Source organism: Epinephelus fuscoguttatus, linkage group LG13 (assembly GCF_011397635.1).
Source record: "Epinephelus fuscoguttatus linkage group LG13, E.fuscoguttatus.final_Chr_v1".
Classification (NCBI taxonomy): Eukaryota; Metazoa; Chordata; class Actinopteri; order Perciformes; family Serranidae; genus Epinephelus; species Epinephelus fuscoguttatus.
In genome coordinates, this window is record NC_064764.1 from 36,096,879 (window position 1) to 36,120,262 (window position 23,384).

The 23,384-nt window shown below is 39.5% G+C and overlaps 1 long non-coding RNA gene across 1 annotated transcript; it reads left to right on the top strand.

Moving 5' to 3' along the window:
• The first annotated feature begins 12,115 nt into the window (after positions 1 to 12,115).
• Positions 12,116 to 17,075, top strand: LOC125899815 (uncharacterized). Its single transcript, XR_007450775.1, has 3 exons — positions 12,116 to 12,322; positions 15,244 to 15,377; positions 15,476 to 17,075. It is a non-coding gene; the product is annotated as an uncharacterized LOC125899815 (long non-coding RNA).
• Positions 17,076 to 23,384: the final 6,309 nt, after the last annotated feature.

The window sequence follows — 23,384 nt, forward strand, 5'->3', positions numbered from 1 at the left end:
GAGTCATTACCAGATATAGAAAAAGGGTTAAAAAGAGGCTCTGGGTCATCACCAGATGAAAAGACAATTTAAAGGAGGCTGTGGGTCATCACTGGACATAAAGAAAGGGTTAAAAGGAGGCTCTAGGTCGTCATCAGATATAAAGAAATGGTTAAAAGAGGATCTGAGTCATCATTGGTTGTAAAGAAAGTGTTGAAAGGAGGCTCTAGGTTGTCATCAGATACAAAGAAGGGGTTAAAAGAGGCTCTAGGTTGTCATCAGATATAAGAAAGGGTTAAAAGAGGCTCTGGGTCATCATTGGCTCTAAAGAAAGTGTTAAAAGGAGGCTCTAGGTCGTCATCAGATACAAAGAAGGGGTTAAAAGAGGCTCTAAGTTGTCATCAGATACAAAGAAAGTGTTAAAGGGAGGCTCTAGGTCGTCATCGGATATAAAGAAAGGGTTAAAAAGGCTCTGGGTCATCATTGGTTGTAAAGAAAGTGTTAAAGGGAGGCTCTAGGTCATCATCAGATATAAGAAAGGGTTAAAAAAGGCTCTGTGTCATCATTGGTTGTAAAGAAAGTGTTAAAGGGAGGCTCTAGGTCGTCATCGGATATAAAGAAAGTGTTAAAGGGAGGCTCTAGGTTGTCATCAGATATAAAGAAAGGGTTAAAAAGGCTCTGGGTCATCATTGGTTCTAAAGAAAGTGTTAAAAGGAGGCTCTAGGTCGTCATCGGATATAAGAAAGGGTTAAAAAAGGCTCTGGGTCATCATTGGTTCCAAAGAAAGTGTTAAAGGGAGGCTCTAGGTTGTCATTGGTTGTAAAGAAAGTGTTAAAAGAGGCTCTGGGTCATCATTGGTTCTAAAGAAAGTGTTAAAAGGAGGCTCTAGGTTGTCATCAGATATAAAGAAAGGGTTAAAAGAGGCTCTAGGTTGTCATCAGATATAAAGAAAGGGTTAAAGGGAGGCTCTAGGTCATCATCAGATATAAGAAAGGGTTAAAAGAGGCTCTAGGTCATCATTGGTTCTAAAGAAAGTGTTAAAAGGAGGCTCTAGGTCGTCATTGGATATAAAGAAAGGGTTAAAAGAGGCTCTGGGTCATCATTGGTTCTAAAGAAAGTGTTAAAGGGAGGCTCTAGGTTGTCATCAGATATAAGAAAGGGTTAAAAGAGGCTCTAGGTCGTCATCGGATATAAAGAAAGTGTTAAAGGGAGGCTCTAGGTTGTCATCAGATATAAAGAAAGGGTTAAAAGAGGCTCTAGGTCATCATTGGTTCTAAAGAAAGTGTTAAAGGGAGGCTCTAGGTCGTCATCGGATATAAAGAAAGGGTTAAAAGAGGCTCTAGGTCGTCATCGGATATAAAGAAAGTGTTAAAAGGAGGCTCTAGGTTGTCATCAGATATAAGAAAGGGTTAAAAGAGGCTCTGGGTCATTATCAGATTCGCCTTAAGTGAGTTGTGACCTCAGTGGGACTTCCTGCTACAATAAAGTCTGCAAGGTAAACAGAAATGTTAGATTCTGAGAAACAGTGACTGTCTCTGTGGTGCATTCAGGTCACTGCAGGACAGTGTGAAGGTAAAGACTGAAGTGGTTCCTCTTTGTGCTACAGTGAAACTGATGTGAGGGGAAGTGTTGGTCCGACAGTTTACCTGCCAACAGACTGCAGGGTGACGAAACCTGCTGAGTGTGCACTTTAACACCCTCCACAGTCTGAGTCAGACACTTACCCAACAACCAGCCGCTGTCTCCACTTCTGCTTTAAACCAACAAGGTGAGAGGTGAGGACACCACAGAAGAAGACTGAGACACATTTGAAAGTCAACAACAGGACAAGAAGAAAAAAAACTGTTGGACAGCTTCAGTTTCAGGGACAACACAGAGTCACTGTGAAACTGAAGACAAGTAGTTTCTGGTTCAAATAAACCTGGTGGTGTGTAGGAGGGTGGACCAGATGGTCACTGTAGTTCAGATGGGATGTGGTAAAATACGGAGGCCTACAGGTGCCAATAAGGTTCAGTGTGTCCTTTAAATTCCTCAACACAATTGAGTCATTTATTAATTAAAATTACTGGCTTCTTGATTTAATTCATGTAATCAGACTACTTCTTTTGTGCTTTTGAATTTAATGACATATATCATCTTCCAGTTTTCTGTTGATAGAGGTTCACTTATTTTGTGCTCTGAACGCTCTGAATGATTTACTAATTATTGCTCTGGAGTTACTTCATGCCTTCTCTTGAATTCTCATGTGTGTTTTAAGTCGGTCATTAGTGTGAGTCTGTAGTGAGAGTCTGTAGTGTGAGTCTGAGGCGTGAGTTTGTGGTCTGAGTCTGTAGTGTGAGTCTGTAATGTGAGTCTGTAGTGTGAGTCTGTAATGTGAGTCTGTAGTGTGTAGTCTGCTGCATGAGTCTAAGGTGTGACTGTAGTGTGTAGTCTGTAGTCTGAATCTGTAGCATGTAGTCTGAGGTGTGAGTCTGTAGTGTGAGACTGTAGTGTGAGTCTGAGGTGTGAGACTGTAGTGTGAGTCTGAGGTGTGAGACTGTAGTGTGAGTCTGTAGTATGGGTTTGTAGTGTGTTGTCTGTAGTCTGAGTCTGTCTCGTGTATTATGAGTCTGTGGTGTGAATCTGTAGTCTGTAGTTTGCAGTGTTGGTGCTGGTGACATGTTTGGCGGTGTTGCTGTTGAACGCAGCCTGGTTGCGCAGCTGCGGACAGAAAGTGGGGCACTAACAGAGTAAAGTGAAGGAATTCAGTTTCATCTCAGAGACGTTAACACTGTGACGTGTTTAATCAAATTTTAACGGGAATATAAAATGCACATATTGAATGTCTCCGTCCTTCCATCAGCACTTCAAATATATTCACACATTCACATTTAATGTGAGCAGAGACGAGGCTGTGAGGTTTGAGTGACAGGTGGAGACATCACATGACCTCCACACAGTCTGTGATCACATGACGTCTGTACAACAACAGATGAACATGAGCCGGTGTTTCTCCTTATAAATAATGTCTTTAACTGAAAGAGTTTAGTGTTTCTGTTTCTGACTCAGACTGAGACGTCCACAAAGAGCCCACACCAAACACTGCACAGTGAATATCTCACATTACATGTGTTTTAGTCTCTACAGTATATACAGACACTACACTCAGTGAATGTAGAGTCTGTAGGCAAACCCCAGAGATCAGAACATAATCGGAACATAATCGGCGTCACTGCAAACTCTGAATCCATTGCAATGGTTCAGTATATTTACTTATATATAAACGGAAGTCGGAAACGGAAATTCGCCTCCTCAAACCAGAATGTCAAAAAATCGGGGGTCTGCCCCCAGAGGCTGTATCTGCTGGAAGTCAGACGCCGAATACAGCCGATGGGTTCCGAGAATGCATGTGTTTAAGCTTTTACCCAGGTTCCTCTCTGTAGACCACTTCTGTGGTTTTCTCCCAATTTTTGTTTCTCACCCAAACTTACATGTACTTATGGATCCATATGATGGAGGTATTACCAGAACTTTGTGGTTTTACCCAAATTTGGCAGTTTTATCTGAACTTGAAAGTTTTACTTGAATTTGTTAGTTTTATTTAATTTGGACATTTTACCCAAATTTGGACGTTTGGCCTGAATTTGGACGTTTTACTCAAATTTGGCAGTTTTACCCAAATTTGGTGGTTTTACCCAAATTTGAAAGTTTTACCTGAATTTGGAAGTTTTATTTAATTTGGCAGTTGTACCTGAATTTGAAAGTTTTACCCAAATTTGGTGGTTTTACCTGAATTTGGCAGTTTTACCCGAACTCGGTGATTTTACCCAAATTTGAAAGTTTCACCTGAATTTGGAAGTTTTACCTGTACTTGAAAGTTTTACCCAAATTTGGCAGTTTTACCCGAATTTGGTGGTTACCCAATTTTGGAAGTTTTACTTAATTTGAGCGTTTTACCCAAATTTGGTGGTTTTTACCTGAATTTGGCAGTTTTACCTGAACTTGGAAGTTTTACCCCAATTTGGCAGTTTTACCTGAATTTGAAAGTTTTACCCAAATTTGGCAGTTTTACCCGAATTTGGTGGTTACCCAATTTTGGAAGTTTTACTTAAGTTGGACGTTTTACCCAAATTAGGCAGTTTTACCTGAACTTGTAAGTTTTGCCTGAATTTGGAAGTTTTACCCGAACTTGGTGATTTTACCCAAATTTGAAAGTTTCACCTAAATTTGGAAGTTTTACCTGTACTTGAAAGTTTTTCCCAAATTTGGCAGTTTTACCTGTACTTGAAAGTTTTACCCCAATTTGGCAGTTTTACCTGAATTTGGTGGTTACCCAATTTTGGAAGTTTTACTTAAGTTGAGCGTTTTACCCAAATTTGGTGGTTTTTACCTGAATTTGGCAGTTTTACCTGAACTTGGAAGTTTTACCCCAATTTGGCAGTTTTACCTGAATTTGAAAGTTTTACCCAAATTTGGCAGTTTTACCTGAATTTGGTGGTTACCCAATTTTGGAAGTTTTACTTAAGTTGGACGTTTTACCCAAATTTGGTGTTTTTTACTTGAACTTGAAAGTTTTACCCAAATGTGGGCATTTTACCTGAATTTTGGAAGTTTTACTTAATTTGGACTTTCTACCCAAATTTGGAAGTCTTACCTTAATTTGGACGTTTTACCCAAATTAGGCAGTTTTACCTGAACTTGTAAGTTTTGCCTGAATTTGGAAGTTTTGCTTGAATTTAACTTGAACTTGAACATCTAAATGAGTAAAATCTCATAATGTGTAACAGATTCAGAAATTTCTACCTGTTGCAGTAGGAAGTGGTTCTCAGGGTTAACCAGACATGTTGAGGACCTGATCTCAGAGCTCCTTCATCAGCTTCTCATTAAGGTGTGGGCGTTAAGACCAGTTAAATACAATATATAAGTGAATATAAATATTGGTCCATCTCCTTCTGTGAATGTTCTGTCATGTCTGAATGAAGCTGTGAAAAAAGAAATATAAAAATCTGGGAAAAACTGTGTTTGAAAAGTTTCAGACTCACATGAAATTTCTGTGAAGTTTGTGCAGGAGGTGGCGAGACAGGAAAGGTCATCAGGTCATTACAGGTAGTTAGCTGTGCAAAAACATGATTTTGAAATTGTGACTGAAGACCTGGGGATGTAGCAAAGAGTTACACATTCAGACATTAAAGAGTTTACTGCAGATTTTTGTAAACTGTGAACTTTGAGTAAAAGGTTAAACATTAAGGCTCAGGTAAGAAGACAGAACTGTGTGTGTGTGTGTGAGTGTGTGAGTGTGTGTGTGTGTGTGTGTGTGTGTGTGTGTGTGTGTGTGTGTGTGTGGTCCTGGATCACATTGTCTTGTACCTTCATTGTCTTGTGGCGCTGGCAGCAGGAACAGACTGTGAATGTGAGCATTAAGCAGATTTATTGTGATGCTGCTGTTTCATCACTGCTGCTGTTTGTTGTTGTTGGTCTCATCCTCTTTTTGTTTGTGTCACCTCCTGCCTTCCTCCTCCTCCTCCTCCTCCTCCTCCTCCTGGATCTCCTCCTCAGGCGTAAACACAGTGAAACAAAGAGCTCTGCTGGTTTTATTGTCACATCACAATGTTGAGTTCAAAGACACATTCAGAGGGTTTATCCAGCAGAAATAATGTGAACACAGGAAACATCATGACGATCTGACACACTGACATCAGCAGGTTCCTCTGACACCAGGCAGAGTTCAGCTCGTTACATATCTGATTTATCCTGATTTCTCTTCTTCACACATTATCATTGACTCATCTGACAGAACACTAACCTGCAGTGTAAATCAGGTAAAAACTGCTAAATATGAAATCACATTATAATTAAAAACAATAAAATGCTTAACGTAAAATAAACACAACATAAATGAAAACATACAGTGTGTTGTTCTTGAGAAAAACATGAAGACATTTTGATAGTTTGGAACCAAACTATGAAACTGGATGAAAATACTGAATTATAACATTTTGTATGAAAACATCATGTTAAATAAAACTTCCTCCTTCTCTCCTTCTTTCTCTCCTTCTTCTCCTCATGATGAAATATTGATGCATTCAGTCTGTGTTTAACTTGCAGCATCAATATTTCTGTCTTTACAGTTTTCTGATTCTCTGCAGCAGCTTCAGTTCTGAAGTGCAGAAACTTCAGTCTGATCTCAGATCAGATCAGATCAGATCAGATCAGTGTCCTCTTTGATTCACAGACTGAAGACCAACCAAACACTGATCACTATATATAAATGTATATACACTAGGGATGTAACGATATGGAAAATTTGATATCTCGGTTATAGTGACCCAGTTATCACGGTAAACGATAATATCGCAATATTTTTTTAAGCGCTGTAAAATGTCAAAAAAATAGAAACATTGAAATAACTTCACTAAATCTTGTAGCTTCCTTATCATAATAAAATGTTAACAGCCAAAATCTTATATTAAAATGAAACTTTCACATTAAAGGGCCAAGGGATTGGCACAGCAACAGAAAATTTTATTTTAAATGAACAAAATATGTAAACACATTACAGGAGCAAAGCTTATTTGTCTGGTGCATTTTAACAGTCAGCAAAATATGTAAACAATTTATATATTAATTATTTATTTATTAGCACGAGAGGAAAAATATATGTAAAACAAAACAATGCAAGAGCAGAACAAAAAACATACAATATATAGAATAGATATCACAAATGTGCAGGAGTGCATGTTCTCGTGTGTGTGTGTGTGTGTGTGTGTGTGTGTGTGTGTGTGTGTTAGGTCAAGACTGTGAGCAGTGAATTTAATTAACCTTATAAAACCGAGAGCCTCCATTAAGGCTCTCGGTCAAAGGCTAACACGGCAGCGTTTTATGTTGTTTCCTTGAGCGTATGTCGAGAAAGCATAACTGGCCGTCTATATCGATTCTAGCTCGCCATACAATAACCATAATCACAGTGATTCAATCATAGTTGATCTCAATTAGCGTTACGTTACGTTGGTTTATATTCTGTCGGCTCCGCTCAGTGTTTTCAGCTCCGTTTCGTTTTGAAACACTTAGCAACATAGCTGCTAATACGGCTATTAGCTATTCAGCTAGTATTAGCTCCTAAGTGTCTTACATGGAAACAGAAAACCTAGTCGCCGTTTAGGAGGACAGATATGGCTCAAATGTCCTGCATACATCGAGAGCTACACATTATGACAATCTTAGTAAAACCGAAGTCCCTCACACAATAACTGACGTTTGCATAGCATAACTTGCATTGGCTGTAAAGCTGTGGATGATGGTCACGGAGATGAGCCAGCAGATTTGTAGTGTTGCTACCCTTCGCAGCAACTTTCTTTCTGCATGTTCTGCACACAGGATAGTTGTCCTCCACCAGCTGTCCCTTGGCATTCTTCAGAAACCCAAAGTACGCCCGGACCTCAGACTTTGTGCGTTTAGTTGAGGGGAAAATGTCCTGAGTGCTGCTATCACCACCTTCCGCCATGTTTTCATTCTTTGTGTTTACAAATGCTACGCATTCACGCAGCGCCTGCATCGCGAGACTTTATTACATATCCTGATAATCCACCGCGATAATGCAATTAATTGAAACATAAATGGTAATTCTTACCGTGTAAAAATTAACCGAAAATTAACCGTAATATCGGTAATCATTACATCCCTAATATACACGCACATACACACACACACACACACACACACACACACACACACGCAAACACATTACCGTGTGTCTGTGTTTCTGCTCAACTTCAGTCACAACATGTTTAATTAAACTAAAAAGACTCGACTCAGAAACATGATGATGATGATGATGATGATGATGATGATACAATCTGCCCTAACTGAGGGGGTGAGACTCCAAGGGGATCTCTGGAAAACTTCATGAAACTTAGGAATATTCAGGAATTTTTGGGAGTCATTGGGAATACCTGAGAGTTCTAAGGAATATTTTTGAATCTTTGGGAGTATTGGGGATATTTGGCAATCTTTTGGAATCTTTGTGGGTCTTTGAGAAAACTTGGTGGTCTTTGGGAATACTTGGGAATGTTTTGGAGTTATTGGGAATACATGAGAGTCTTTGGGAATATGTGGGAATTTTGGGGGATCTTAAGGAATACCTGGGAGTATTTGGGAATTCAGGGAGACTTTGGGAATACTTGAAGGTTTTTAGGAATACTTGGGAATCTTTAAGGAATTGGGAGTACTTGAGAGTCTTTGGGAATATTTGGGAAACTTAAGGAATTTGAGGGGTTCTTTGGGAATACTTGAGAATCTTTGGGAGTCATTGGGAATAGTTCTTGGTAATATCTAAAACCTTTGGGAATTTCGGGTGATCTTAAGGAATACCTGGGAGTATTTGGGAATTTGGGGAGACTTTGGGAATACTTGAGAGTTTTTAGGAATATTTGGGAATCTTGAAGGAATTGGGAGTATTTGGGAATATTTGGCAGTCTTTTGGGGTCTTTGAGAAAATGTGGGGGTCTTTGGGGACATTTGGGAATCTTTTGGTGTCATTGGGGATGCTTTTAGGAATGATTTTGGAATTTGGGGAATATTTGGCAATCTTTTGAAATCTTTGGGATTACTTGGTGATATTTGGGAGCCATTAAGAGTCTTTGGGAATCTTTGAGAGTTTTGCCAGTATCTAGGACATTTGGAGATCTTTGGGAGTCTTTCTGACCAAACATCAGAACACTAAGAAACATAGAATCATTATATTTTGATATGACACAAAATCTCAAGTGTGATGATGTCATGATGATGTCATAGTGCCACAGATGTGGTCCTGCAGCAGTCAAACATGTCTAAACGTGTCTCCGTCTCTACCTGACTGAAGACTGGAGACAAGCGTCCTCAGTCCTCCCCCTCCTCCCCCCACCGCCCATCACAAACATGGCATTGTGGGACGGCAGAGAGCCGGACAGTGTTGGTCACAGCTGCGTGGACACTGACGACGCTGTACGGAGGCGGCCTGAAGAAGACCACTGTGTACGCTTGAAGTCTCCTCAGGAGATAAATCAGAGACGAGTCGCCTTCAGAAGGACGAACGAGCAGGGGGCAGACAGGCTGATGACAAATGGAAGACAAACTGATGGAGAACTGTTTTCACATCTTTATGTGTGTTTCTTCTTCTGTTTGAGTTTCACTGTTCAGAGTTTGTTTTCACATCATCAGCTGATGGACTGTCTCACTACAACACCTGGACGTACCTGCAGTCCATGCACATATAATAATGGACAAACCAAACACATGTCAACCTGCTGGTGGCGCCAGAGGACGATCCAAAGAATCACTAAATGTAGTCGGATTCATCATCTGAGGAGCACGAATGTCCATCAGATGATTTTTGAGACATTTTAATCAAAAAATTTAAACTTCACTGTGAACAGGAACTTTTAGACTCTGAAACATATTCACACTGACACGCTAACATTAAACAATGTTTACCATGTTCACCATCTTAGTTTAGTGTGTTAGCATGCATTAGCTAAACATCAGCGATGTAGCACTAAACATGACGTACAGCTGGGTCGCTGACAAACTCAGTAATATATTAAATATTATATAGCAGCTGCACCCTGAGATGAACTCAGTTTAACTTTTGGAACGCAGCAGCACACACCACATGTCATGTGAAGTGGACCGACCAATCACTACTTATCTTTCCTTCTCCTGTTAATATCTATCTGTCTGAAGTTGATCATTTTAGTGTTGGGTTACCTGAGCTTTACATCTGTCTCACAGACAATATTTCTGGCCTCATACACACTTACAAACTCACAAAGAAGAAGAAGAAGATCAGCACTCGGGATTTCTGGTAAAAAGGTAACGAACCAGTGCTGGTTATAGTCGCTTAGCCAACTCCGATGCAACCTGCCTCCACGTCCTTGAAAGTTGGCACATAGTAGGCACAAGAGTAATGCCCAGCACCTGACCTCATGTTTCCCAGGTGGTTACAGACATGGCGTGTGCACAGCTCCTCACTCTCCAGTGTCTTCACAGGATGAACACTCTGATCTGGAGGTTTCAGCTCTCAGTGGTTTCGCCCCAAAGTTACGATGAAACGCAAACATGAAGAGAAACTTTCAGTGAATGACCTCCGGACCCCCTCAGAGGCCCCTGACCCCCCGGTGGACCCCCATTATCAGTGCTGTAGATGAACATTAGTCCTCAGAGGGCGATCCCACAGGCTGAGACCATTAACTGGTCCAGGATCAGCTCAGTGTTTCAGCAGCCTCTCCTGCAGCCTTAATGTTTCCACATCACAGAGTCTCAGTGAACCATCAACCCCCCCATCAGCCCCCACAGCCCCCCCCCCCATCAGCCTCTGAACTCTAACTGCAACTAAACTTCATTTACTCAAAGAATAAAACTCTGAATGTGTTGGTGTGATCACACATCCACAGAAGAGTTATTTCATATATAAAAAAATGACTCAGTTATATGTTAAACACAACTGTTATTTTTATATGTTAAATATGAAAACATGTTATTTTGTATATGTTTGATATGACTTATACTTATTTAACATGCGTTAAAAATCACTGTGACTTAATGGTATTTAGTATATGATAAAAATGAATAATTTGTTAAAAATGACTTGTTTAGTTTGTATATGTTAAATATAAATCAGTGTAATTCTTATATATATGACTCAGTGCGATTTTATCTATGTCAAATAAGAGTTGTTACATAAATTAATTAGTGTTATTATGTTAAAAAGACTAAGTTTTATTCTCTATGTGGTAAAAAGGACAATTATAGTTATATCTTTAACTTAGTGTTATTTTTATCTGTTCAACATGACTTCATGTCATTCAGCATACGTTAAATATGAGTTAAATACAAGTCTTATTTTCTATGTTAAATATAACTCAGTGTTATTTGTATAAATAGTACTTTCTCTTATTTTAAAATATTAGATATATATCTATCTATATATATAATCTTTTTAAATAGGATATTTAAAATATAGGCCTATATGATATCTTGACATACATTTATGTTAACTATCACTGAAATTTACAGATTTATTGTCAGTTGTATGAAACCTGCAGCAGTCTTATGAGGACACTTTTCTGGCCTGCAACAACATTATTAGGACAATGTTCAAACCTGCAGCAGTGTTATGAGGACAGTGTTTGAGCTTGCCCATTAGGATGACGGTGTTTTGGCCCTCTACCAGCATTACCAGGACAGTGTTTAGGTCTGCAGCAGCGTTATGAGGACACTTTTCTGGCCTGCAGCAGCGTTAAGAGGACGGTGTTTGGGCCTGCAGCAGTGTCTAGGATGGTGTTTGGGTGTTTGGGCCCTGCACCAGTGTTATGAGGACACCTCCACTGCTCATTGTGTGCACAGAGTTAATCACTGTACGCTCCCTGCAGCTCTCCTGTTGCTTAAACAGCCTCCTCGTTGTCATCCACTCTCACTCTCTGCGAGGGAAAAAAAACAGGAGACAAACAAATGTGTTTCTTAGCAGCGAACAGATAAAGATTTGATCCTCGTCGCCCCCCGAGGAGGCGATTTGGATGTGAAAGGAGAATCGGGGACAGTTATGAATGTGCGTTTGATTTCATAAAGTGACGGGGGATCTGATCACACTGAGCTGCTTGTTGAGTGTCGTCCAGATGTGCTGCCGTTCAGACTCAGTCCATCAATGCCGCCCTGTTCGTCTTGTTCCTGACACACTGAGGGGCCCTGGTGTCTACCTCGCCCCCTCCTGAGGGGTGGGGGGGGGCGTACCGTGCCCTGCAGGGCAGCGTTATCAACCAGTCTGAAAAAGTCTGAAATATTTGCAGTGGTGGAAAGTAACCAAATACTTTTACTCAACTAAGGTCATTGAGTATAATTTGAGTAACTTGCTCTTTACTTGAGTATTTTAATATTCTGAGTGAATATTCTGTTGTAACACTTTGTGTCAGAGTCTCTGGAAGTGTTTGTTCTGTCAGAGGGAGTATCGGTCCCGTGCTGCTCACTAACATATTCTGTATTATTTAGCTCACAGTATGAAATGTGTTTGAACCACACAGATTATTGTCTATTTTCCAAAATCGAAGTATGATGTTCACCACAATCAGTGTTCACATGTTTACTTTGGACATTGTTGTTTCTCATTTGTTTTGTCAAAAGGAACAACTTCAGGTGGTTCAGCATCCAATCAGGATCCTCCTGGACTCCTTCCTGTGGAGGTTTTCTGGGCTAGTAAACTGGTATCTGAAGGGTATCTCATGTGGCCTAGTTATACCTCAGATTCCCCATGAGGAGCTGGAGGACAGTGCTGAAGAGATGGACAACAGTGTTTAACTTGCTGCCACTGAGATGCGGCCCAGCGATGATGCAGAAGGTAGATAGAATTTATTTATTATAATTTGAACTGGAAGGCTGGTGAGGAAAACACAAAAGGAAAGTATTTCTGATTTTGCACATTTTACATACAGTGATATATTTTGATTTGTAGTAAAGTATGGTGATGTGTAGTAATATGTAACGAAGTATAGTGAAGTATAGTGATGTGAAGTAAAGTGATGTATAGTAAATTATAGTAAAGTATAGTGATTAGCAGTGATGTGCAGTGATGTATAGTAAAGTACAGTAAAGTATAGTGATGTATAGTGATGTGTAGTGATGTGTAGTGAAGTATAGTGATGTGTAGTGATGTGTAGTGAAGTATAGTGATGTATAGTGATGTGTAGTAAAGTATAGTGATGTGTAGTGATGTGTAGTGAAGTATAGTGATATGTAGTGATGTGTAGTAAAGTATAGTGATGTGTAGTGATGTGTAGTGATGTATAGTGATGTGTAGTAAAGTATAGTGATGTGTAGTGATGTGTAGTAAAGTATAGTGATGTGTAGTGAAGTATAGTGATGTGTAGTGATGTGTAGTAAAGTATAGTGATGTGTAGTGAAGTATAGTGATGTGTAGTGATGTGTAGTAAAGTATAGTGATGTGTAGTGAAGTATAGTGATGTGTAGTGATGTGTAGTAAAGTATAGTGATGTGTAGTGATGTGTAGTAAAGTATAGTGATGTGTAGTGATGTGTAGTAAAGTATAGTGATGTGTAGTGATGTGTAGTGAAGTATAGTGATGTATAGTGATGTGAAGTGATGTGTAGTGATGTGTAATAAAGTATAGTGAAGTATAGTGATGTGTAGTGATGTATAGTGATGTGTAGTAAAGTATAGTGATGTGTAGTGATGTGTAGTGAAGTATAGTGATGTATCGTGATGTGTAGTGAAGTATAGTGATGTGCAGTTATGTGTAGTAAAGTATAGTGATGTGTAGTGATGTGTAGTAAAGTATAGTGATGTATAGTGATGTGTAGTAAAGTATAGTGATGTGTAGTGATGTGTAGTGAAGTATAGTGATGTATAGTGATGTGTAGTAAAGTATAGTGATGTGTAGTGATGTGTAGTGAAGTATAGTGATGTATAGTGATGTGTAGTAAAGTATAGTGATGTGTAGTGATGTGTAGTGAAGTATAGTGATATGTAGTGATGTGTAGTGAAGTATAGTGATGTATAGTGATGTGTAGTAAAGTATAGTGATATGTAGTGATGTGTAGTGAAGTATAGTGATGTATAGTGATGTGTAGTAAAGTATAGTGATGTGTAGTGATGTGTAGTGAAGTATAGTGATATGTAGTGATGTGTAGTGAAGTATAGTGATGTATAGTGATGTGTAGTAAAGTATAGTGATGTGTAGTGATGTGTAGTAAAGTATAGTGAAGTGTAGTGATGTGTAGTGAAGTATAGTGATGTGTAGTGATGTGTAGTGAAATATAGTGATGTGTAGTGATGTGTAGTAAAGTATAGTGATGTGTAGTGATGTGTAGTGAAGTATAGTGAAGTGTAGTGATGTGTAGTGAAGTATAGTGATGTGAAGTGATGTGTAATAAAGTATAGTGATGTGTAGTGATGTGTAATAAAGTATAGTGATGTGTAGTGATGTGTAGTAAAGTATAGTGATGTGTAGTGATGTGTAGTGAAGTATAGTGATGTATAGTGATGTGAAGTGATATGTAGTGATGTGTAGTAAAGTATAGTGATGTGTAGTGATGTGTAGTGAAGTATAGTGATGTATAGTGATGTGAAGTGATGTGTAGTGATGTGTAATAAAGTATAGTGAAGTATAGTGATGTGTAGTAAAGTATAGTGATGTGTAGTGAAGTATAGTGATGTGTAGTGATGTGTAGTGAAGTATAGTGATGTATAGTGATGTGTAGTGATGTGTAGTGATGTGTAGTAAAGTATAGTGATGTGTAGTGATGTGTAGTAAAGTATAGTGATGTGTAGTGATGTGTAGTGAAGTATAGTGATGTATCGTGATGTGTAGTGAAGTATAGTGATGTGCAGTGATGTGTAGTAAAGTATAGTGATGTGTAGTGAAGTATAGTGATGTGTAGTGATGTGTAGTGATGTGTAGTGAAGTATAGTGATGTATCGTGATGTGTAGTGAAGTATAGTGATGTGCAGTGATGTGTAGTAAAGTATAGTGATGTGTAGTGAAGTATAGTGATGTATAGTGATGTGTAGTGATGTGTAGTGAAGTATAGTGATGTATAGTGATGTGTAGTAAAGTATAGTGATGTGTAGTGATGTGTAGTAAAGTATAGTGATGTATAGTGATGTGAAGTGATGTGTAGTGATGTGTAATAAAGTATAGTGAAGTATAGTGATGTGTAGTGATGTATAGTGATGTGTAGTAAAGTATAGTGATGTGTAGTAAAGTATAGTGATGTGTAGTGATGTGTAGTGAAGTATAGTGATGTGTAGTGAAGTATAGTGATGTGTAGTGATGTGTAGTGAAGTATAGTGATGTGTAGTGAAGTATAGTGAAGTGTAGTGATGTGTAGTGATGTGTAGTGAAGTATAGTGAAGTGTAGTGATGTGTAGTGATGTGTAGTGAAGTATAGTGAAGTGTAGTGATGTGTAGTGATGTATAGTAAATTATACAACAGTTAGTTCCAGCCCTGCAATTTGATTGGTCGAGAGACAGTAAAACTGTGACGATATTGGAGTACAACATCACGGTTATTTCACTGTGTATGTATCACTCCGCCTCACAGCTGATTGCAATCAACAATCAAATCATAACTGACGGTTAGTGTCAGTTAGGTCAGCAGTTGCGTTGCATCCCTGGAAAAGTATTTAAACAAACTTCCACCAGATGCAAATGCCCTTTATCTGAAGCCCAGGATGACAGCAGCTCACACAGACAATATCTGGTACACTAAAGCTCTGCTGGGAATAAACTCACTCGCACAGATGCTGTCGAAGATGTGTAAAGAGGCGGGGACAACAGCTATCTACACCAATCACAGCCTCAGGGCGACTGCCATACAGAAGCTGTCAGATGTGGATCTTGAAGCGAGGGAGATCATGACAGTGAGTGGGCACAGGTATGATGTTGTTTTAACGCAGCCTATGTGTAAAGTTAGTCTTCTAATTTGGAGTCATGCCCTAAAATATACCTTTTGTCTTTTGTCTTGTTAAAAAGCTACTGGAAGCCATCCTTGGAGAACAGAAAACGACGGAGCAACATACTGTCAGATCAGACGGCAGAGTCGGCTGTGCCTGTGAAGTGACAGTCCACCACGCAGTCACCAGAGACTTATTTCACCGGCTGCACAATTACAGTTTTTCTTGATTGTTTACACACATTTTCTGAAAGCATGCCTCATACTCTCAGAACTCTACACACAAATCAAAACACACACACACACAATGGGCAAAACCCCTCAATTCTCCTGCAAAATGAAACTTTACATTCAAAACAATGTTATTTCTTCTCAAAATGGTATTTTGTTTTCAAATGACACACACAAACCATCATATGAATAGACATTTATAAGAACCAGTTGAACACTGATGTGCTCAATGTAAAACACTATGATGAATGGAAAACACTTCTTCTCCATTCATCATAATGACTTAGGCCTTTTTTTGTTCAGTGTTACACTTACTACAGGCAGTACATACATAAGTGTGATGTAAAACATTTTAGAATATTGTTTTTATACTCAGAACACACAAATACACGGTAACAAATATATTTTATTTTTCCCACAAAAACAGTGTACACAGTGTACATTCCAACCAACACAAAGTTGCACATACAGTGGTCTACATACAAAACAACAGATGAATTTACTGTATACAGTTACAGTAAAAAAACAAAACAAAACTATGCTGCCACATGGTCAACCAAAGTGGCTCGGATCTCATCAGAGATTACGGTCCTTGGCCTTCCTCGTCCTCGTCCTCCCCATCCTCCTCCTCTTACTCTCACTCCTCTGGCTCTGGCTCTGTTTCCAACGTTGGCATCCATTGCTCCAAAACAGAAAAGCTCACCTGTTGCCCTTTTATGCTAAAGCTCTGATTGCTAATTGTAAAACTGTGTGACAGGTGTTTGTCCGTGTGATGAGTCAGTGTGCGTAGTAGGGCAATTAACTTTAGAATTTTGAATGACAGTGTGTTCCTTGTGAAAACAAGAGATTTTCTTCATGAAAATTGTGCCAAATGCAGAGAATTGTGTGCAGTGTTTTGAAAAAAAGTGTGTTTTAGAACTGCAATTTGAGTTTAAAGCAGGAATTGTGCTTGTAGTTTAGCAGAATTGGTTCAGGGAGTTGGTGCATGAGTTACATGTTGTGGTCATTCTGTCTCAAGTACCAGTATTTGTGTGTAAACAATTGAGAAAAACTGTAATGGAAATGTGCAGATAAATGTGTATAAAGAGTAAGTGCCTGGCGCACCATGTCTGCGTTACATAGCAATGGTGACAGCGTAGTCCTGAGGGAACTGTTTTTGTTGGCGGAAGACAAATAAAATACTTAAATGATCTATTTTGTCCTCATTGTTCAACATTTCTTTATCAGCCTTGCTTATTTAACTGTTGAACTGTTGTATAAAGGCAATATCACACTCGAGCTCGTGATGTTGTACTCGTATATCGTCACGGCTGTGATTTGGTCATAGGAAGACAATCAGACGATATACGAGTACAACATTACTCCCTCTCGTGTGATATTGCTTAAGTATAGTGAAGTATAATCATGTGTAGTGAAGTTATGTGATGTGTAGTGAAGTATAGTGATGTGTAGTGAAGTTATGTGATGTGTAGTCATGTGTAGTGACGTGTAGTGATGTGTAGTAAAGTATAGTGATGTGTAGTGATGTGTAGTGAAGTATAGTGATGTGTAGTAATGTGTAGTGAAGTATAGTGATGTGTAGTAATGTGTAGTGAAGTATAGTGATGTGTAGTGATGTGTAGTAAAGTATAGTGAAGTATAGTGATGTGTAGTGATGTGAAGTGATGTGTAGTGATGTGTAATAAAGTATAGTGAAGTATAGTGATGTGTAGTAAAGTATAGTGATGTGTAGTGATGTGTAGTGATGTGTAGTGAAGTATAGTGATGTGTAGTGATGTGTAGTGAAGTATAGTGATGTGTAGTAAAGTATAGTGATGTGTAGTGATGTGTAGTGAAGTATAGTGATGTGTAGTGATGTGTAGTGAAGTATAGTGATGTGTAGTGAAGTATAGTGATGTGTAGTGAAGTATAGTGATGTGTAGTGATGTGTAGTGAAGTATAGTGATGTGTAGTAAAGTATAGTGATGTGTAGTGATGTGTAGTGAAGTATAGTGATGTGTAGTGAAGTATAGTGAAGTATAGTGATGTGTAGTGATGTGTAGTGAAGTATAGTGATGTGTAGTGATGTGTAGTGAAGTATAGTGATGTGTAGTGATGTGTTGTGTTATCAAGGGAAGTATAGTGACATACAGTGATATATAGTGATGTGTAGTGATGTGTAGTGAAGTATAGTGATGTGTAGTGAAGTATAGTGATGTGTAGTGATGTGTAGTGAAGTATAGTGATGTGTAGTAAAGTATAGTGATGTGTAGCGATGTGTAGTGAAGTATAGTGATGTGTAGTGAAGTATAGTGAAGTATAGTGATGTGTAGTGAAGTATAGTGATGTGTAGTGATGTGTAGTAAAGTATAGTGATGTGTAGTGATGTGTAGTGAAGTATAGTGATGTGTAGTGATGTGTAGTGAAGTATAGTGATGTGTAGTGATGTGTTGTGTTATCAAGGGAAGTATAGTGACATACAGTGATATATAGTGATGTGTAGTGAAGTATAGTGAACCATAGTGATGTATAGTGAAGTATAGTAAAGTACATTGAAGTATAGTAATGTGTAGGGATGTGTAGTGATGTCTAGTGAAGTATACTGATGTGTAGTGATGTCTAGTGAAGTATACTGATGTGTAGTGATGTCTGGTATTGTTTGGTGTATCTTTGTAAATATCAGATGTGGATTAAATGGTCCCCCCACAGCTCCTGTCTGTCTCTTATTGAAGATGAGTGCTGCATCCGAGCCTCGATAATCTTCATCCTAATGCAGAGACACCTGTCACAGCAGCAGAGTGCATCCCATAATGTCTCTGTAAGCAGATTAGGCTCCTCTAATGCCAGGTATTTGAGGAGTATTCATGCAGCTAAGTGCTTATGTAATGTCTCCGAGCCTCCGTGCATTTTTGTTTTGGCATCCCCTCCTCGTCCCCCTCCTCCCCCGCTGACTGAGGAGCCCTGAGGCCTCCTCACCCACATCAAAGCTTCCCAAACATCTCTATGCACACACACACACACACACACACACTCATCTACAAATCTCTTCATCAACCCAACCGTGCTGTTGATATTTGTCTCATTCTGCTCAGAGATAATCTGTTGCTGCTGCAGATACATAAACACAATATATCATTTACATCAGATAATACCTCCTGTAGAAAAGCTGGTTTTGGATAAAAATACACAAAAAGGTGTTCAGCTGTAGGAAACTGAGAGAATCAGTGAACGGGGGGTCCAGTATCGTCTCTCTGTGGACACATTCAGGTGCCTTTATAAAGTTTTTACTGGCCCTCTCTGTCTCTTTACTGACCCAGTACTGACTGGGCTCACCGGCCAGTCACACTCAACTGAGTTAAACTTACACTGACATCATAAATTCTGTCACTGTCGACTCCGTCACTTCAGTTGAAGCTGTAAACGCCTGAATTAATTCACATTCATGTTAACATGAGGCTGAACCGGAAGCCTCTGGTGTGCCTCCACAGGCTGAGTAAAGTTCATTTGTTGTCAGTCAGAAAGAAGATTTGTGCAGTTTTATTTTATATGAAAGATAAAAAACGATGACTTCTGCAGACACATTTACCTTAAAAACATGACATTGAAAAACTTTTCACTCATTCATCCTGTCACCTGCCCTGTTCTCTTATTCGTCTTGATGATTGCTGTGTTCACTCATTCACCCTTTCACCTGCTCTATTCACTCTTTCATCCTGTCAGCTGCTGTGATCACTCTACTGGCACCTGCTCTGTTCACTCGTTCATTTTGTCGATTGCTGTGTTCACTTGTTCATCCTGTCGATTGCTGAGTCATTCACCCTTTCACCTGCTCTATTCACTCTTTCATCCTGTCACCTGCTCTGTTCATTCCTTCATCCTGTCAGCTGCTGTGATCATTCATTCATCTTGTCAATTGCTGTGTTCACTTATCACTTGAACTGTGAACCAAATCTACCTTCGGGTACAAATAAAGTTACCTTCCCTTACCTTACCTGTCACCTGCTCTGTTCACTCATTCATCTTGTCACCTGTTTAGTTCACTTATTTATCCTGATGATTGCTGTGTTCATTTGTTCATCCTGTCACCTGGTTGGTCACTTGTTTATCCTGTCTCTTGCTTTGCTCATTTATTCATCCTGACAATTGCTGTGTTCACTCGTTCATCCTGTCACCTGCTTTGTTCCCTTGTTCATCCTGTGGATTGCTGTGCTTACTCAATCATTCTGTCACCTGCTCTGCTCATTTGTTCATCTTGCCACCTGCTCTGTTCACCCATTCATCCTGTCACCTGCTCTTTTCACTTGTTCATCCTGTCACCTGCTCTTTTCACGTGTTCATCCTGTCACCTGCTCTTTTCACTTGTTCATCCTGTGGATTGCTGTGTTCACTCTTTCATCCTGTCACATGCTCTGTGTACTCATTCACCCTGTCACCTGCTCTATTCACTCGTTCATCCTGTAACCTGCTGATGAGCACACCTGGATGAGTTTCCATCAGATCACATGTAACAGAGTCAAACACAGAGGACAGTATATGTGTGTGTGTTCATGTTTCTATATAAAGTCAGTCTGACTGATTTGATGGACTGACATGTACAAACATGTACAAACAGTGGACTGGTCCTTTAAGATGAGTGAGTGGCTTTACATCCTCACTCAGTGGGGGGTCAGTGGGGGGATGGGAGGGTCGGTGTTGAGGGGGTGTAAATCCAAAATGTACCAAAATAAAAGCCTATTAGTGGAGTGAAACATTTTGATCTATCAGATTGCAAATAGAAACAATGTCAACACCCAAACACATCTGTTGGAGCTTATCTGCTGCTGTTAATGCGGCCGGCCGGCCGGCGGTCCTATTTATACCTTCACCCACTCACTGTGGATTTCAGGCTGTAAGCTGCTCGACATGAGCTCACCTCAAACCTGCTCTCTGATACATCTCATACACTCGTCCGAGTGGATAAAGAGTCGGGATTTATCCACCTTCAAAAATATCCCAATGAGAGCAGAGCAACGCCTGCAGCGCCGCACTCAGCGCTCCCACGTACGCTCAAATATTCATCTTTTTAATTAATCAGTGAGCGTGCCAACGAGCTGTGTGTCCAAACAGGTTTCATCATCATCATCATCATCATCATCGTCATCATCATGGGGCCTGTGGGGCTGAAACTGAACTGATACCTGAACACAGTCTGTTGGCTGCAGCTCAAACTCTCAGAGGATTTGATATCAGGCTGTAAGAGGCTTTTATTTTTACACTAATGCTCTGTTTAAAAAAAAAAAAGAAAAAACAATCTGCTGCCAGCGTTCACCTGATGATGTCATCAGCAGCCAAAACGCACGGGGGCTTGATGGGAAATAGGACCTGAGTACCACCATACTATACCATGATATCCTGAGTACTACACTATACGACCATACTATACTACTGAGCATTATAACGTACTACCATACTATACTACTGAGCATTATAATGTACTACCATACTATACTACTGAGTACTATGCTGTACTACCATACTATACTACTGAGTACTATACTGCACTACCATACTATACTACTGAGTACTATACTGTACTACCATACTATACTACTGAGTACTATACTGTACTACCATACTATACTACTGACCACTATACTGTACTACCATACTATACTACACTACTGAGCATTATAATGTACTACCATACTACTGAGTGCTATACTGTACTACCATACTATACTACTGACCACTATACTGTACTACCATACTATACTATACTACTGAGCATTATAATGTACTACCATACTATACTACTGACCACTATACTGTACTACCATACTATACTACACTACTGAGCATTATAATGTACTACAATACTACTGAGTGCTATACTGTACTACCATACTATACTACTGAGTACTATACTGTACTACCATACTATACTACTGAGCATTATAATGTACTACCATACTACTGAGTACTATACTGTACTACCATACTACCGTATTTTTCCAAATAGTAGCCCCAGCGTTTGTTTCACAAAATCAATTTTGACCCCAGGCGTTTTAAAGAACCAGGGGCTATTTGCTCAAGGCTTTTTTTTTTTTTTTTGCACCGACCTGCACCAGGCCGTTATTTGGTTACAGTTCCTGTCCAGTATGTTTTTTACTGCAAAAATACTGTATAATGTAGGGGTGAGTTCGTGTACAAAAATCTCTAAATGTTGAGAGTGGATCATTTTTTTCATGTACACGAGTTTCACGGCTGGGTGGTGCTATTGCATTATACCAGTAAAGCCCCAGTTATCCGAGTACCAACCAAACGGGCCATTTAACCAACGGTTACAGGCCGCCACACCGAAACATCGTCATTCTGACGGTCTGCCATCCCGAATTCTGGTCTCTGAGTCCTGACAGTAAGCTATGGCAAGCCTGTAGAAGCTGTATTCCCCATGCGTGTCAGCGATTTTCACTGGGGACGCACGTGAGTAATTCAGGCTGACATTACCTGTTTTTCAGCGAACTCTTCTGGTAATTTTGTTAAAAGGCATGGCATATAGGTCCACAGTAACTTATTATTATTATTATTGTTATTATTATTAATTGGGTCGTATAATAGTGGGCTACAGTGAGTACCGGGCCATCAAATCACAGCATCCGCGGTGAGAGGACACGGAATTGTGTGCACTTTTACGCACGCGGGTCAAGGCGATCACGGATATTTGGTGTGGGAAAGATGTAGCCAGATGTATTACCTGTTTTAGACACGTGGCTGTCTGTCCGTCCATCCGTCCGTCCGTTCGTAGCACGAGTCATGTGCACCACTTCAGCACCGACCCGTGCGTAAAAGCGCAAACAGTCCTTCCAGCCATCAGGCAATGAATGAGGAAATAATCGCCCAGGCATTTAATCGGACCGGCATTTAATACGCAAAATGGGGTCAAACCCCCGGCGGCTATTAGGTGCCCAGCGGCTATTGGCCACCGGGTGACTATTTGGAAATATACGGTATACTACTGTACTACCATACCACTGAGTACTATACTGTACTACCATACCACTGAGTACTATACTGTACTACCATACTATACTACTGAGTACTATACTGTACTACCATACTATACTACTGAGTACTATACTGTACTACCATACTATACTACTGAGTACTATACTGTATTACCATACTATACTACTGAGTACTATACTGTACTACCATACCACTGAGTACTATACTGTACTACCATACTATACTACTGAGTACTATACTGTACTACCATACTATACTACTGAGTACTATACTGTATTACCATACTATACTACTGAGTACTATACTGTACTACCATACCACTGAGTACTATACTGTACTACCATACTATACTACTGAGTACTATACTGTACTACAATACCACTGAGTATTATACTGTACTACCATACTATACTACTGAGTACTATACTGTATTACCATACTATACTACTGAGTACTATACTGTACTACCATACCACTGAGTACTATACTGTACTACCATACTATACTACTGAGTACTATACTGTACTACAATACCACTGAGTATTATACTGTACTACCATACTATACTACTGAGTACTATACTGTACTACCATACCACTGAGTACTATACTGTACTACCATACTATACTACTGAGTACTATACTGTACTACAATACCACTGAGTACTATACTGTACTACCATACTATACTACTGAGTACTCTACTGTACTACCATACCACTGAGTACTATACTGTACTACCATACTATACTACTGAGTACTATACTGTACTACA